General features: G+C 39.6%; 2 non-coding genes and 1 pseudogene across 2 annotated transcripts; all 3 read left to right on the forward strand.

Moving 5' to 3' along the window:
* Positions 1–4,149, forward strand: part of LOC113380532 — a 6,674-nt pseudogene extending 2,525 nt beyond the window's left edge.
* Positions 4,150–12,042: 7,893 nt separating this feature from the next.
* LOC113380530 lies at positions 12,043–13,969 on the forward strand. The gene has a single exon (XR_003367439.1). It is a non-coding gene; the product is annotated as a small subunit ribosomal RNA (ribosomal RNA).
* Positions 13,970–14,667: 698 nt separating this feature from the next.
* Positions 14,668–14,822, forward strand: LOC113380529. Its single transcript, XR_003367438.1, has one exon. It is a non-coding gene; the product is annotated as a 5.8S ribosomal RNA (ribosomal RNA).
* Positions 14,823–15,000: the final 178 nt, after the last annotated feature.

Raw genomic sequence — 15,000 nt, forward strand, 5'->3', positions numbered from 1 at the left:
TGCGGCGCAAAGTGGAAGAGCCATTGTTCTGGATGCCCAAATTGTTGGAGGATCCATGGACATGGCTAGAGCCCACAAACGCAAGTTAGAATATTATAAAAATCTGGAAAACAAGGTGAAAGAGAAGTACAATGTGTCAACAGTGTCATACAATTCCATCACACTAAATATCAGAGGTGTATGGCATGAGGAATCTGCGAAATATCTAGTGTCGGAGAAAATATTAACTAGTGACGAATTAAAAGTAATTTCCACCAGAGTACTTATAGGAGGGCTAATCGGATTCAGCAAATGGTCACGAACAACGACTATAAGAAGTGAGCGACAGGGGATCGGCTAACCATCTATATTAATGCGTGCTGCCTGCGCCAACACCCGCCAGGCATAATACTAGGAGTTAGGTTTAGTGGGTATTGCCTTCGGGTCGAGTCCCACACTGCCTGGTCAACCTGGCGACCGGCGTGCGTAAATGCATTCCCCTCCTAGCCAAAAAAAAAAAAAAAAAAAAAAATAGCCAAATGCCTCGTCATCTAACTAGTGACGCGCATGAATGGATTAACGAGATTCCCACTGTCCCTATCTACTCACACACAACTACACATACCAAAGTAAAGCTGGGGACACAAATATAGACGTAACACTTACAACCCCGAATATGTCTTCAAAAGTGATCAACTGGAATGTGAGTGATATAGCGACCACCAGTGATCACAGCCTTTTAACATTTGAAGTAGTGCTTGAAGCATCAGTCACAAGGCAAATAAAGAATCAAACAGGCTATAACACAAGAAAGGCTAAGTGGGACAGGTTCGGGGAACTGGTGGAGAGGGAATTCGACCAACAAAGTCTGGAGTCTCTGCAGAGGTTAGACCCAAATAGGGCTATTAAGATATTTAACAGAAAGCTAAAAGCAATCTGTGACAAATCCATGCCCAAAAGGAAAGCCGGAAGCAAGGTCATGCCATGGTGGTCGGAGGAGCTGACTTGTCTAAGGCGAGAAACTAATAGAACTAAAAAGTGTCTCTTGCGGGCCAAGAGACTATGTCTTGATGACGTACCAATCAAAATGCAGGCATACAAAAGGGCAAGAAATAACTATGTCAGAGAAATTAGAGAACGTAAAACAACCTCATGGAGAGACTTTGTGACAAGCGTTGGTAACGAAGATCCCTGGAGTATAGTATACAAAATTGTATGCGATAAAATAAACAAGAAGGCTTCTCTATGCTCACTAGAACTCCCTTCCGGGAACTTCAGTGAAACATGGGAAGAAACTGTAAACGTCCTTCTTAAAAAGTGCCTACCTACAGATGATCAGCAAGAGAACGCTGATCACATTAAAATTAGAGAAAACATACGCCAATATCAAAACCAGAACCTCGAACCAATCATCGACTCTGTTGATGTAGAACGGGCATTACTAAAACTGAAAGATAAAAAAGCCCCAGGAGAAGACGGCTTCACTGGCGAAATAATTAAAAAATTATGGAGTCATAACAAACAAGCAATCCTTACAACACTAAATAAATGCTTTCAAGATGGCAGTTTTCCTACCGATTGGAAACAGGCAAACCTATGTCTAATTCCCAAACGAGGGAGTGAAAACAGAAAGCTTGCCAAATCATACCGTCCAATCGCCCTTCTGCCAGTGATGGGAAAGATCTACGAGAAAATACTCGTAGAGCGTATTAAGACAAATTATACAGAAATGAATATGTGCAATGCACGACAATTTGGCTTTAAGGCAGGCGTCTCCACGGAGGACGCACTGCTAACTTTTAGAAAATGCATGGCAACGAATATGAAGTATGTACTTGCTATATTTGTGGATATTGAAGGTGCCTTCGATAACCTGTGGTGGCCCGCCATCACACATAGGCTGACGCAGGCAAACTGCAGCAGTCATATGGTAAATATAGTCAAGGACTACTTTAAAAGGCGAAGCGCCTATGTAAGAGGCAACACGAAGAAGGTTGGAAGAGGCATGCAGAAGGGATGTCCACAAGGATCAATAATTGGTCCTGTTGCATGGAACTTCTGCATGGACGTACTTCTAGACGGCCTAGTTCAGCTAGGAGAAAATGTGGAAATTATAATTTAATTTCTAGAGAAAATGTGGAAATTATAATTTCGCCGCGCAAAGAATAATTCTGCTGACACTCACCAAGGCGTGCCGTACCACCGCAACAAATGCTTTACAAACAATAAGTGGCAAAATGCCACTAGACCTAGAAATTACACAACAAGGCATCATAAACCTTGTAAAAAGAAACGAGAAAGTTAGCTGGAACAATTATAATTTCAATCCAATAGCGAACCCAAGCAGGGAAACCCTCAATCTAGAGGTTAAAATGATAAATGAAGCAATAAAGCTGGAATGGCAGAAAAGATGGGAATTGGCAAACACGGGTAGGATAACCTACGGTTTCATTGGCGATATTACATACGCTACAAGGAACAAGTGGTTTAAACCCAGTAGAGAGTGCGTGTACATTCTGACCGGATACGGTCCGTTTAGGCACACACTTTACACAAGGGGCGCCACAGAAGACACAAATGTCCCTTCTGTGGAGAAAGTGAGACAAGCACGCACATGCTGGTCATGTGCGACAGATATGATGAAGTAAGAAGGCAAAGCCTCTTTGAAATAGCAGGGAACACAAACCTTGATGTGTACCTGGAAACCAAAGCCAATTACCTGGGGCTTGTTGCTTTTGCAGCACGAGCCATTAAAACCAGAAATGAAGTGCAAAACCAAAGCTAAAACCTATAATCCAAACTGAAGCTAGAAATGCAGGACCGCCTCCACGTGGTTAGGGATGGAAACGTCAGCCCACTGACGGCCAAAGGTCCTGCACAACACCCACAAATATAATATTTAAATTGAGAAATAAACAATTATTAAGTAGACGCTACATAGCAATGAGTGAAAGCTCGAGCTATACAGAATAAGAATAAATAATGAATGAAATGAATGTCCCTATCTACTTTCTAGCGAAACCACTGCCAAGGGAACGGGCTTGGAAAAATTAGCGGGGAAAGAAGACCCTGTTGAGCTTGACTCTAGTCTGGCATTGTAAGGAGACATGAAAGGTGTAGCATAAGTGGGAGATAGTAATATCGTCGGTGAAATACCACTACTTTCATCGTTTCTTTACTTACTCGATTGGGCGGAAAGCGTGCGTCGAAAACTTGCGTTCCGACTGTCACGGTTTTCTAGAGCCAAGCGCATAAGAGTGGTGTGAGCCATTGCGCCGATCGCCAACAATACTCTAGCGTGATCCGATTCGAGGAAACTGCTAGGCGGGGAGTTTGACTGGGGCGGTACATCTGTCAAATAATAACGCAGGTGTCCTAAGGCCAGCTCAGCGAGGACAGAAACCTCGCGTAGAGCAAAAGGGCAAATGCTGGCTTGATCCCGTTGTTCAGTGTGCACAGGGACTGCGAAAGCATGGCCTATCGATCCTTTTGGCTTGAAGAGTTTTCAGCAAGAGGTGTCAGAAAAGTTACCACAGGGATAACTGGCTTGTGGCAGCCAAGCGTTCATAGCGACGTTGCTTTTTGATCCTTCGATGTCGGCTCTTCCTATCATTGCGAAGCAGAATTCGCCAAGCGTTGGATTGTTCACCCACAAATAGGGAACGTGAGCTGGGTTTAGACCGTCGTGAGACAGGTTAGTTTTACCCTACTGATGAATCGTCGTTGCGATAGTAATCCTGCTCAGTACGAGAGGAACCGCAGGTTCGGACATTTGGTTCACGCACTCGGTCGAGCGGCCGGTGGTGCGAAGCTACCATCCGTGGGATTATGCCTGAACGCCTCTAAGGCCGTATCCTTTCTAGACAAAGTAAGCAACGATATCTCTAAGAGTCTCGTGAGTCGAAAGGCTCAATACAATGTGATTTATTAGGTATTCGGCACACGCCGTTTATCGCACGAGCCATATTTAGCCGAATGGGGCGCTGGACAGGGGCGATATCCGTCCGTTATATCTGTCTTGCCTATAGCGGTCGATCATGGGTCACTAGTTCGATGTAGAGACTCGGAATCGTTTGTAAACGACTTAGGTACCTGGCGGGGTGTTGTACTCGGCAGAGCAGTTACCACGCTGCGATCCGTTGAGACTCAGCCCTTGGCTTGGGGATTCGTCATGTTGGCTTGACGTCACCCCACGCTATTAGAGCATAAGCCTTAAGCCGTCGCATTGCAGCATGCCACAATCAGTAGGCTTGACAGTCGAAAACTTGTACATGCTGTACATGTGACACTTCTTCGGTATCTACCTAGCTATTTTGTACAACGTGCGTGAGTCAGCACGTAAATCAAAACTTATTGACAAATTCCAATACTAGAAATATTTATTATTTCTTTCAATAACCATAATGTCAAGAGAATAGTTATAAATATTTTGTAAGTTTACGAAATATATGTTTTTAAGAGAAACTTTTCATAATTTTTTAATATAAATATATGATATAATTCATTAAATTCTAAATAGGGAGAATGTTTTTTGCTAAATTTCTTGGAAATGCGTACAAGTTGCTAATAAGCAAAGTACGTATAAGTTATCTATAATGCAAAATGCGTGCAAGTTGTCAATGTGTAAAATACGTGCAAGTTGTCAATTTGCATAATGCGTGCAAGTTGTCAATTTTCAGAATACGTGTAAGTTGTCAATGTGCAAAATACGTGCAAGTTGCTATTTTTATTTAATTTTTGTAATATACTCTAAATAATTAGTAACTTCCAACCTATAAATATTTCGATTCTTTTATAATAAAATATTCAGTATATTTATTTCCTTTTTAACAAAATATTCAGTATTTATATATAATTTCAAACTACATCTAGTAAACTTTTAAGGGACATTTGCGAGTAAGCCTAACCTAGAATCATGCATCGAAACAGGTTAAAAACATTTTCCGGCTTTTTGAAATCAGTAACTTACGGGTACATCAGACTACATCAAGTAAACTGTTAGGGGACATTTGCGAGTAAGCCTAACCTAGAATAATGCATCGAAACAGGTTAAAAACATTTTCCGGCTTTTTGAAATCAGTGACTTACGGGTACATCAGACTACATCAAGTAAACTGTTAGGGGACATTTGCGAGTAAGCCTAACCTAGAATCATGCATCGAAACAGGTTAAAAACATTTTCCGGCTTTTTGAAATCAGTAACTTACGGGTACATCAGACTACATCAAGTAAACTGTTAGGGGACATTTGCGAGTAAGCCTAACCTAGAATCATGCATCGAAACAGGTTAAAAACATTTTCCGGCTTTTTGAAATCAGTAACTTACGGGTACATCAGACTACATCAAGTAAACTGTTAGGGGACATTTGCGAGTAAGCCTAACCTAGAATCATGCATCGAAACAGGTTAAAAACATTTTCCGGCTTTTTGAAATCAGTACTTACGGGTACATCAGACTACATCAAGTAAACTGTTAGGGGACATTTGCGAGTAAGCCTAACCTAGAATCATGCATCGAAACAGGTTAAAAACATTTTCCGGCTTTTTGAAATCAGTAACTTACGGGTACATCAGACTACATCAAGTAAACTGTTAGGGGACATTTGCGAGTAAGCCTAACCTAGAATCATGCATCGAAACAGGTTAAAAACATTTTCCGGCTTTTTGAAATCAGTAACTTACGGGTACATCAGACTACATCAAGTAAACTGTTAGGGGACATTTGCGAGTAAGCCTAACCTAGAATCATGCATCGAAACAGGTTAAAAACATTTTCCGGCTTTTTGAAATCAGTGACTTACGGGTACATCAGACTACATCAAGTAAACTGTTAGGGGACATTTGCGAGTAAGCCTAACCTAGAATCATGCATCGAAACAGGTTAAAAACATTTTCCGGCTTTTTGAAATCAGTAACTTACGGGTACATCAGACTACATCAAGTAAACTGTTAGGGGACATTTGCGAGTAAGCCTAACCTAGAATCATGCATCAAAACAGGTCAAACTACTTTTGAAGAAAAATATTGTTTTTGGGTTTTTTAGGAATGACATATATTTATTCTATTATTTATTTACATGACATGGTTTAAATACAACATTTTTATTTCTTTAAGTTACATTTTTATTTAAAATAAAATTTCTTACATTTAGCTAATACAATTTAAATAAATTAATATCTGAAATCTTGCTTGCTTTCCAGTCGAGGATGCTTTTCACGAGATAGTAGTGTCGCTGTCATAACACCTTCGCGATTTTGCTCTAATACGCGTTTTGATACATTAGCCAGTAATTGAACATGTCTCTCAGTTCCCTGAATGTGGACCGGAATTTTAGGGTCACTCCATGGACACTCATTGCTTTGTAGATATTGTACTAGATGTTCATGAGGAATATTTAGCGTAAAGGCTGGTTCGGATATATTTGAATAATCATCCATATCTATCATATTAGTATAGTCGGTGCATTCGAAATTTATTTCGGGTGTTTTGTAATCTCTCAATTGCGTCAGGTCTTCCACATTATTACGGTAATATAAGATTTTTCTTATAGCTGAATCTCGTATTTCCTTTTTATTATCAAACAACATTGCTAATAAAATATTTTCTGAGTGAGCATAGTATGCGTTTTCTTTAGCAACATTGTTCACAATTTGTCTCAAATTCGAGTCTAAATATTGCGTCCAGCTAATAAATTTATAAAATAATATACTACCATACACCACAGAGTTGTAATATTTAATGTTAAAGTACATTGGAATATATACTTTCATTACGTAGTTTGCCAGAATTTTCAAATTTTTGGAAGGCTTATTAGTAGTTACATATAACCGAAGTAACCTACTAGCCTTCGTGAGCCAACGGGAATGTGCTATTGGCCCTGGTTTCATGTTAGCTAAGTCTGTCGATACTTCTCCAGAAGCAACTGCTTTAGCTATTTTTATTAAATAACTTGAGTCAGTTGTCGATTCAGCAGGACTTATATCAGCCAAATTTTCAAGTGGGATTGTTTCAAAGTCTTTTACCGGCTGGAAGTATATAGGAAAAAATAAATTATATTGAATTTGAACATAGGGTATTAAAAATAGTAAATATGTTATAACTCACCGGTATATTTTCGCATGTTTCAATTTGTTTGCTTAATATTCCAGTTTTTGTTCGTGGTCCAGTGGTCAATGATTTTTCCAAATAGTTAAATAAATGGCGAAGTGGAAGTTCGTTAAAGTGGAGAAGACACACAAACCAATGCAGTGGCCTGTTTAACTGAATTTCAAATCGACGTAAAATACCATTTTTTACGCCTGTATTTGCTGGTTCACCATCGCAACATATGCCTATCAAAGAATCGAGAGCTATTCCTTTATCGGCGAAAAACTCGTTCAATTTGATTACTTTACTTTCCGAATCTTCATTTTCCAATTTTGTGTAACCCAACAATTGGCCATTCGGTTCCTTTAAAATAACTAAATGCGCTTCTTTAATCATTCGTGGGTGAAACTTCTTATCGATTTTTTCCATGGTAATAGAATCATTTTTTCGGCCGTCGAATGAAAATGCTATTAATTCAGAAGAATCATATCGTTTGTGTAGAGCTTGCCTATTTTTCTGCCTCTCGCGAACGCTTTTATTTTTGTCCATAATGACAGGATTGCCCCAATCATCCGTTATGCCCAGGTCACGCAGGATTGCCGTCACCACGCCAGACCCAACTCTATCAGAAATTGCAAATCTGTCGCACATTAAGGCATAGCTTGGAGCCTTATATCTTCGACTATATGGACCACGTTTTATATGAGAAGTATTTTGTAAACTTTCCGAACTGCTTTTAAAATCAAAATCAACATCTGGAGTATATGTCTCACCTGGAGTAATATTGCTAGTTATTGTAGATTCTGATACTTCATCTTCAATTTTTATAATATATTCTGGTATCGTAGATTTCCTCTCATTATGTTGATCCATCATAAACGCTTGTAAATGTTTTGGGATCAATCCACAGGAACACAGTAATCTTCGCAAATCGCATTTGCATTTTCCAATATAAAATAATTCTTTCGTGGATTCTACAAACTCCTGAAATGATGCTTGGGTAGACTTGCTTTTATTTGTACTTTTATATTTATCAATCAATCGGTTCAATTTTCTAGCGATACTTCGTTTCTCCATAATTGGAATATCAATTTTTTCCCACGTCTGAATCAATTTCGTTACCACATTTGGAGTAAATGTTTTATATGAAAACATTTTATTTTGTTTTTTTGATTCTTCGGCCAAATAAAAATAATACCTGATAATTTCCATACTTGTCGGAAGATTTACTCCAGTAAATTCATTTGCTTCCCCAAATGTAATTTGATCATGCGAGCGCATATGATTCAAATTACTAGCACTTGCGCCTGAATTTAAATAAGAATTCGCCATTGATACTTCACGTCTAACTGGAGAACTGAATGAAGATTTATGCCAATTTTTCACATTAATATATCCTTTTCGAAACTTCGAGAATTATTATAAAAAAATACTAGCGCACTCTGATGGAAATAAATAACAACAAACTAAACCCGATTTAAAAACCCCCGTACAAACTATCAATCAAAATATAACTCACAATTTGAATTATTCACATGCCTAAATTAATATATTAACTTATTAAAAACAGTATTTTATTGAAAATTTCGCTGGCTAAAGAGTTATTTGCGATATATGGTTTTGAAGTCAAAATTCATTTAAATAACACATATATTTCATATGAAAAGGTGCCCATATCGCTTAATTTTACTTCTATAATGATTCGGCCCACCCTAGTCATTGGTTTCTTAGAAAACTGTGGTTAAATATACGGGTTTTACTAAGAAATATCAATAGAGTGGGCCAATTTTTTGCATATTGAGGCACCTCGCTAATTTAACTTTTTACATCATTTGAAACAATATTGTAAAAAAAAGCATAACCCGCAAATGAATTTAAAGTCAGCGAAAAATTTCAAACATTTTTTAATTTAAAGTAAAAATTGAAAAATCTCATGAAAAATATATTATGACATATATCGAGTTATACATCATTTTATTCGTAATTTTATTCTGCATCTTTCGTACGAACAAAGTTTTTTTGTATCTTTTACGGTTTAGACAGTATAAGGCAATCTGTGTAGTTGTTAACTTGTCAAAATGCAAAGTGCGGATAGGTTAGAGCAACACTCCTCACGATTCGATATTTCTCTAAAGAAAACATATAAACTATTATACATCATTAGAAAGGTCTCAAAATTCTTAGTTCTTTTTCCATACATCACAACTTCGAATTTTGCACGGTGTGGCCTACAGGCGAGTTGCCGTTATGAAAATCGGAAAATCTAGAGAAAATTATATGAACACACCTAACCATTTATATACCATTTTATTCGTAATTTTATTCTGCATCTTTCGTACGAACAAAGTTTTTTCGTATCTTTTACGGTTTTTATGTTATAGAGCAATATGTGTAGATGTTAACATGTCAAAATGCAAAGTGCGGCTAGGTTGGAGCAATACTCTTCACGATTCGATATTTCTCTAAAGAAAACATATAAACTATTATACATCATTAGAAAGGTCTCAAAATTCTTAGTTCTTTTTCCATACATCACAACTTCGAATTTTGCACGGTGTAGCCTACAGGCGAGTTGCCGTCGTGAAAATTCGGAAAAATCGGAAAATCTAGAGAAAATTATATGAACACACCTAACCATTTATATACCATTTTATTCATAATTTTATTCTGCATCTTTCGTACGAACAAAGTTTTTTTGTATCTTTTACGGTTTAAGAGAAAATCGAGGAAAACTGGTTTGAACATTTATTGTAAAATTAGAAAATTTAAACAAATAATTATAAAAAATAATATAACTATATATAAATTCGTTTTATATTCATTGAGATCTATAAAAATCAATAAATACATAATTTTATACAAAAGTTTAAAAAAACCCAAAAAACACCTAAAAACTCAATAATTAACTATAATTCATATTGTCCATATATATAAAACTGTTTGAACATCTAACAAAATTTTCGACAAAAATTTTTCTATCATAAGGGTTCACAGTTCGAAATTTTCCCAGACTTTTGTCTTGACGATTCACACCGTAAGCGCGAGCAGGCCCTCGCCGCAGGTCAAATGCACATCGCTTGGGACTCAGTCAAATACCTACGCTGTGGCCGCGCGCCTTATATAGGGGAATAGGTCGTGTCGAGTGCGATGCGAGCAAGCTCAGGCTAAAGTACGCTATGTTGTTCGGGCGGGTACGGATATCATTCCCCGGTGTAGTTTTTACATCATATTCGATACTTTTAGTCTGTCAATGATATATTAGCGTAACTTTTAATAATGTTGTGAGCCACATCTAGAATTATATACCCCGTATATATTCGGATGCTGGTTTGCGGCTATAGATAACTGGTGGTAGGATCATTCGTTTTTAAACGTTCGATCAGAGAGAGTTGAAATTATTTGGGTCTGCGGACCGCAAATATGAAATCTATATATTTTAATAATATAGAATTTTACAAATTGACTACGGTCAAATATATGTGAATATAGCAGAACTAGCAAAGCTTCTCGCAGCGATGGTCTTTCGTTTTATGAACGTTTGATCGGAGCGAGTTGAAATTATTTGGGTCTGCGGACCGCAAATATAAAATCTATATATTTTAATAATATAGGATTTTACAAATTGACTACGGTCAAATATATGTGAATATAGCAGAACTAGCAAAGCTTCTCGCAGCGATGGTCTTTCGTTTTATGAACGTTTGATCGGAGCGAGTTGAAATTATTTGGGTCTGCGGACCACAAATATGAAATCTTGTGATTACTCGACAAATTATTGCTGTAATCAAGTGCGCTCCTATAGTATAATATACTGTGGGCAAAAGCCTCTGGCAATGATCATTCGTTTCATTAACGTTTGACCGGAGCTAGTCGCAAAATATTGCGCAGTGTGCAAAAGCAGCGTGACGCAGTTTACAACCGCTTAGCGCTCTTATGCATTGTGTGAGAGCACTGCCATGTATATCTGCTCGGTATCGCCAGATGCTTGAGCGAATGACGAAGTTCGTTGTGAAAACGGCGTTCTTTTTGAATATTATACTTTAAACGCATAGCTCAATCAATTCTTTGGGCGCTAGATGAAAGTCTAGTGTTTTAAAGTCGATTGTAGTAAACGCTTGCGTTAGTATTCTATATACTCTGCACATTTTATTCAAATTGTGCGAATTTGAACATTCGCTTCATTGCGTTGTTTTAAGAAAATGAAAAATCAGCGAAAGCAGATTTTTCAATCTCACACACAGTGAAATATTCATATTTCAATTTTAAAGCGAGGACGTTTGTTTTTGGACCACAACGTGCTCTAAAATTGCTAAAGTGGTTGCGCGTCCTAGAGAATTTATTTTCTTGCGACCCGCCATATAGCCTGTCCAGACCATCGCGGTGATGGTTCGCACGGTAACCCGAGGCGACCCGTCGCTGCAGGTCAAACTGTCGTAGACCGTGTCTAGAATAATATACGCCGTATATGTTCGGATGTCGGTTTACGGCCGGGTTCTGGACCTTATTTATAAGTGTTCAACCATACTGTACAGCATATCCGCGGGCATGTGTCGTTGACGCAAAGACTCTTATGCGGAAAATAAAATATACAAATGCAATCAACTCAATACTCTCCGAGCGAGAATAAAAGTTAGTTATAACGATGAATTCTTATAATGAATTCGCCCCGACGTTTTCAATCTAACGAAGGGTAAAGAGACTGTTTGAAATTAACTGGGTCTGCGGACCGCAAATTTCATGTACGGACCGCCGTTTCGACGGTTGTTAAAGGTCTAGCCTCTGTGTAAGCGCAGAATATATAAAATATCAAGTCGCGATGTAAACTGTTCGTCATGTCCAGGGAATATCGTACGACTCAGATATATATATGTAAGAAAATTCGTTGTTTAGAAATATTCATCGAACTTTTCTATACAAAGTGTGGTCTCTCGGGTGACGCCGAGGGACATTTACGCACTATGCTATTATATATATAGCACCCTGGTTGATCCTGCCAGTAGTATATGCTTGTCTCAAAGATTAAGCCATGCATGTCTCAGTGCAAGCCACATTAAGGTGAAACCGCGAATGGCTCATTACATCAGTTATGGTTCCTTAGATCGTACCCACATTACTTGGATAACTGTGGTAATTCTAGAGCTAATACATGCAAATAGAGTTCCGACCAGAGATGGAAGGAATGCTTTTATTAGATCAAAACCAATCGGTGGCGGGCTTGCCTTGCTCACCGTTTGACTTGGTGACTCTGAATAACTTTGTGCCGATCGCACGGTCTAGTACCGGCGACGCATCTTTCAAATGTCTGCCTTATCAACTGTCGATGGTAGTTTCTGCGACTACCATGGTTGTTACGGGTAACGGGGAATCAGGGTTCGATTCCGGAGAGGGAGCCTGAGAAACGGCTACCACATCCAAGGAAGGCAGCAGGCGCGCAAATTACCCACTCCCGGCACGGGGAGGTAGTGACGAAAAATAACGATACGGGACTCATCCGAGGCCCCGTAATCGGAATGAGTACACTTTAAATCCTTTAACGAGGATCTATTAGAGGGCCAGTCTGGTGCCAGCAGCCGCGGTAATTCCAGCTCTAATAGCGTATATTAAAGTTGTTGCGGTTAAAAAGCTCGTAGTTGAATCTGTGTCCCACACTGTCGGTTCACCGCTCGCGGTGTTCAACTGGCATGTCTGTGGGACGTCCTACCGGTGGGCTTAGCCCGTAAAAAGGCGGCCCAACTCAAAATCCTACCAAGGTGCTCTTCACCGAGTGTCGAGGTGGGCCGGTACGTTTACTTTGAACAAATTAGAGTGCTTAAAGCAGGCTCATTCGCCTGAATATTGTGTGCATGGAATAATGGAATAGGACCTCGGTTCTATTTTGTTGGTTTTCGGAATTCCGAGGTAATGATTAATAGGGACAACTGGGGGCATTCGTATTGCGACGTTAGAGGTGAAATTCTTGGATCGTCGCAAGACGGACAGAAGCGAAAGCATTTGCCAAATGTGTTTTCATCAATCAAGAACGAAAGTTAGAGGTTCGAAGGCGATCAGATACCGCCCTAGTTCTAACCATAAACGATGCCAGCTAGCGATCCGCCGAAGTTCCTCCGATGACTCGGCGGGCAGCTTCCGGGAAACCAAAGCTTTTGGGTTCCGGGGGAAGTATGGTTGCAAAGCTGAAACTTAAAGGAATTGACGGAAGGGCACTACAAGGAGTGGAGCCTGCGGCTTAATTTGACTCAACACGGGAAACCTCACCAGGTCCAGACACCGGAAGGATTGACAGATTGAGAGCTCTTTCTTGATTCGGTGGGTGGTGGTGCATGGCCGTTCTTAGTTGGTGGAGTGATTTGTCTGGTTAATTCTGATAACGAACGAGACTCTAGCCTGCTAAATAGACGTACTTTCTGGTATCGCAAAGACCCTCCGCTTCGGCTTCGGTCGTTGTTGGTTGTGGTTCTCACTACCGGCGTACAAATATATCTTCTTAGAGGGACAGGCGACATTTAGTCGCACGAAATTGAGCAATAACAGGTCTGTGATGCCCTTAGATGTTCTGGGCCGCACGCGCGCTACACTGAAGAGATCAGCAGGTTTTCCTTGGCCGAAAGGTCCGGGTAATCCGTTGAAGCCTCTTCGTGCTAGGGATTGGGGCTTGCAATTCTTCCCCATGAACGAGGAATTCCTAGTAAGCGCGAGTCATAAGCTTGCGTTGATTATGTCCCTGCCCTTTGTACACACCGCCCGTCGCTACTACCGATTGAATTATTTAGTGAGGTCTTCGGACCGGTGCGCGGCAGCGTTTCGACATTGCCGATGTTGCTGGGAAGATAACCAAACTTGATTATTTAGAGGAAGTAAAAGTCGTAACAAGGTTTCCGTAGGTGAACCTGCGGAAGGATCATTAACGTACATTTACTATTAAGTGAATGAAACGTGTGCTATATGTCGCAATATAATGTTGCAGACTAAATGTTGTGCGCTCCCATAGTATAATATACTGTGGGCAAAAGCCTCTGGCAATGATCATTCGTTTCATTAACGTTTGACCGGAGCTAGTCGCAAAATATTGCGCAGTGTGCAAAAGCAGCGTGACGCAGTTTACAACCGCTTAGCGCTCTTATGCATTGTGTGAGAGCACTGCCATGTATATCTGCTCGGTATCGCCAGATGCTTGAGCGAATGACGAAGTTCGTTGTGAAAACGGCGTTCTTTTTGAATATTATACTTTAAACGCATAGCTCAATCAATTCTTTGGGCGCTAGATGAAAGTCTAGTGTTTTAAAGTCGATTGTAGTAAACGCTTGCGTTAGTATTCTATATACTCTGCACATTTTATTCAAATTGTGCGAATTTGAACATTCGCTTCATTGCGTTGTTTTAAGAAAATGAAAAATCAGCGAAAGCAGATTTTTCAATCTCACACACAGTGAAATATTCATATTTCAATTTTGAAACGAGATTTTGTATCTCGGACCGAAACGCGAAAGCTTTACGGTGTACTAATTGTAACCATAATAATCATACTAGTTTCAGAATCGCCCGAGTTATCTTAAACGATTTCGAGGGGATCACGATCGAAACATGTATAAATATATATAAAATCACCCTGAACGGTGGATCACTTGGCTCGTGGGTCGATGAAGAACGCAGCTAATTGCGCGTCGACATGTGAACTGCAGGATACATGAACATTGACATTTCGAACGCACATTGCGGTCCTCGGATACTGTTCCCGGACCACCTCTGGCTGAGAGTCGTATAACATTACCAGACTGCCGCTTGCTTTAAACGGCTTGCCGGCGAATGATGGAGTTTCGCGTAAATGCGTGCTCTTAAATAATTCACTCAACGTGTGAGCCAGTCCACTTTGCAACATCGGACATTACCGTTCGTTGACGTTCTGTGGGATTACGGCGGGTTGTGTGTCCTAGAGAT

This window comes from Ctenocephalides felis, unplaced genomic scaffold, assembly GCF_003426905.1.
Source record: "Ctenocephalides felis isolate EL2017-DRISC unplaced genomic scaffold, ASM342690v1 CF-g0.4_SCAFFOLD_02199, whole genome shotgun sequence".
In the NCBI taxonomy this organism is placed as follows: domain Eukaryota; kingdom Metazoa; phylum Arthropoda; class Insecta; order Siphonaptera; family Pulicidae; genus Ctenocephalides; species Ctenocephalides felis.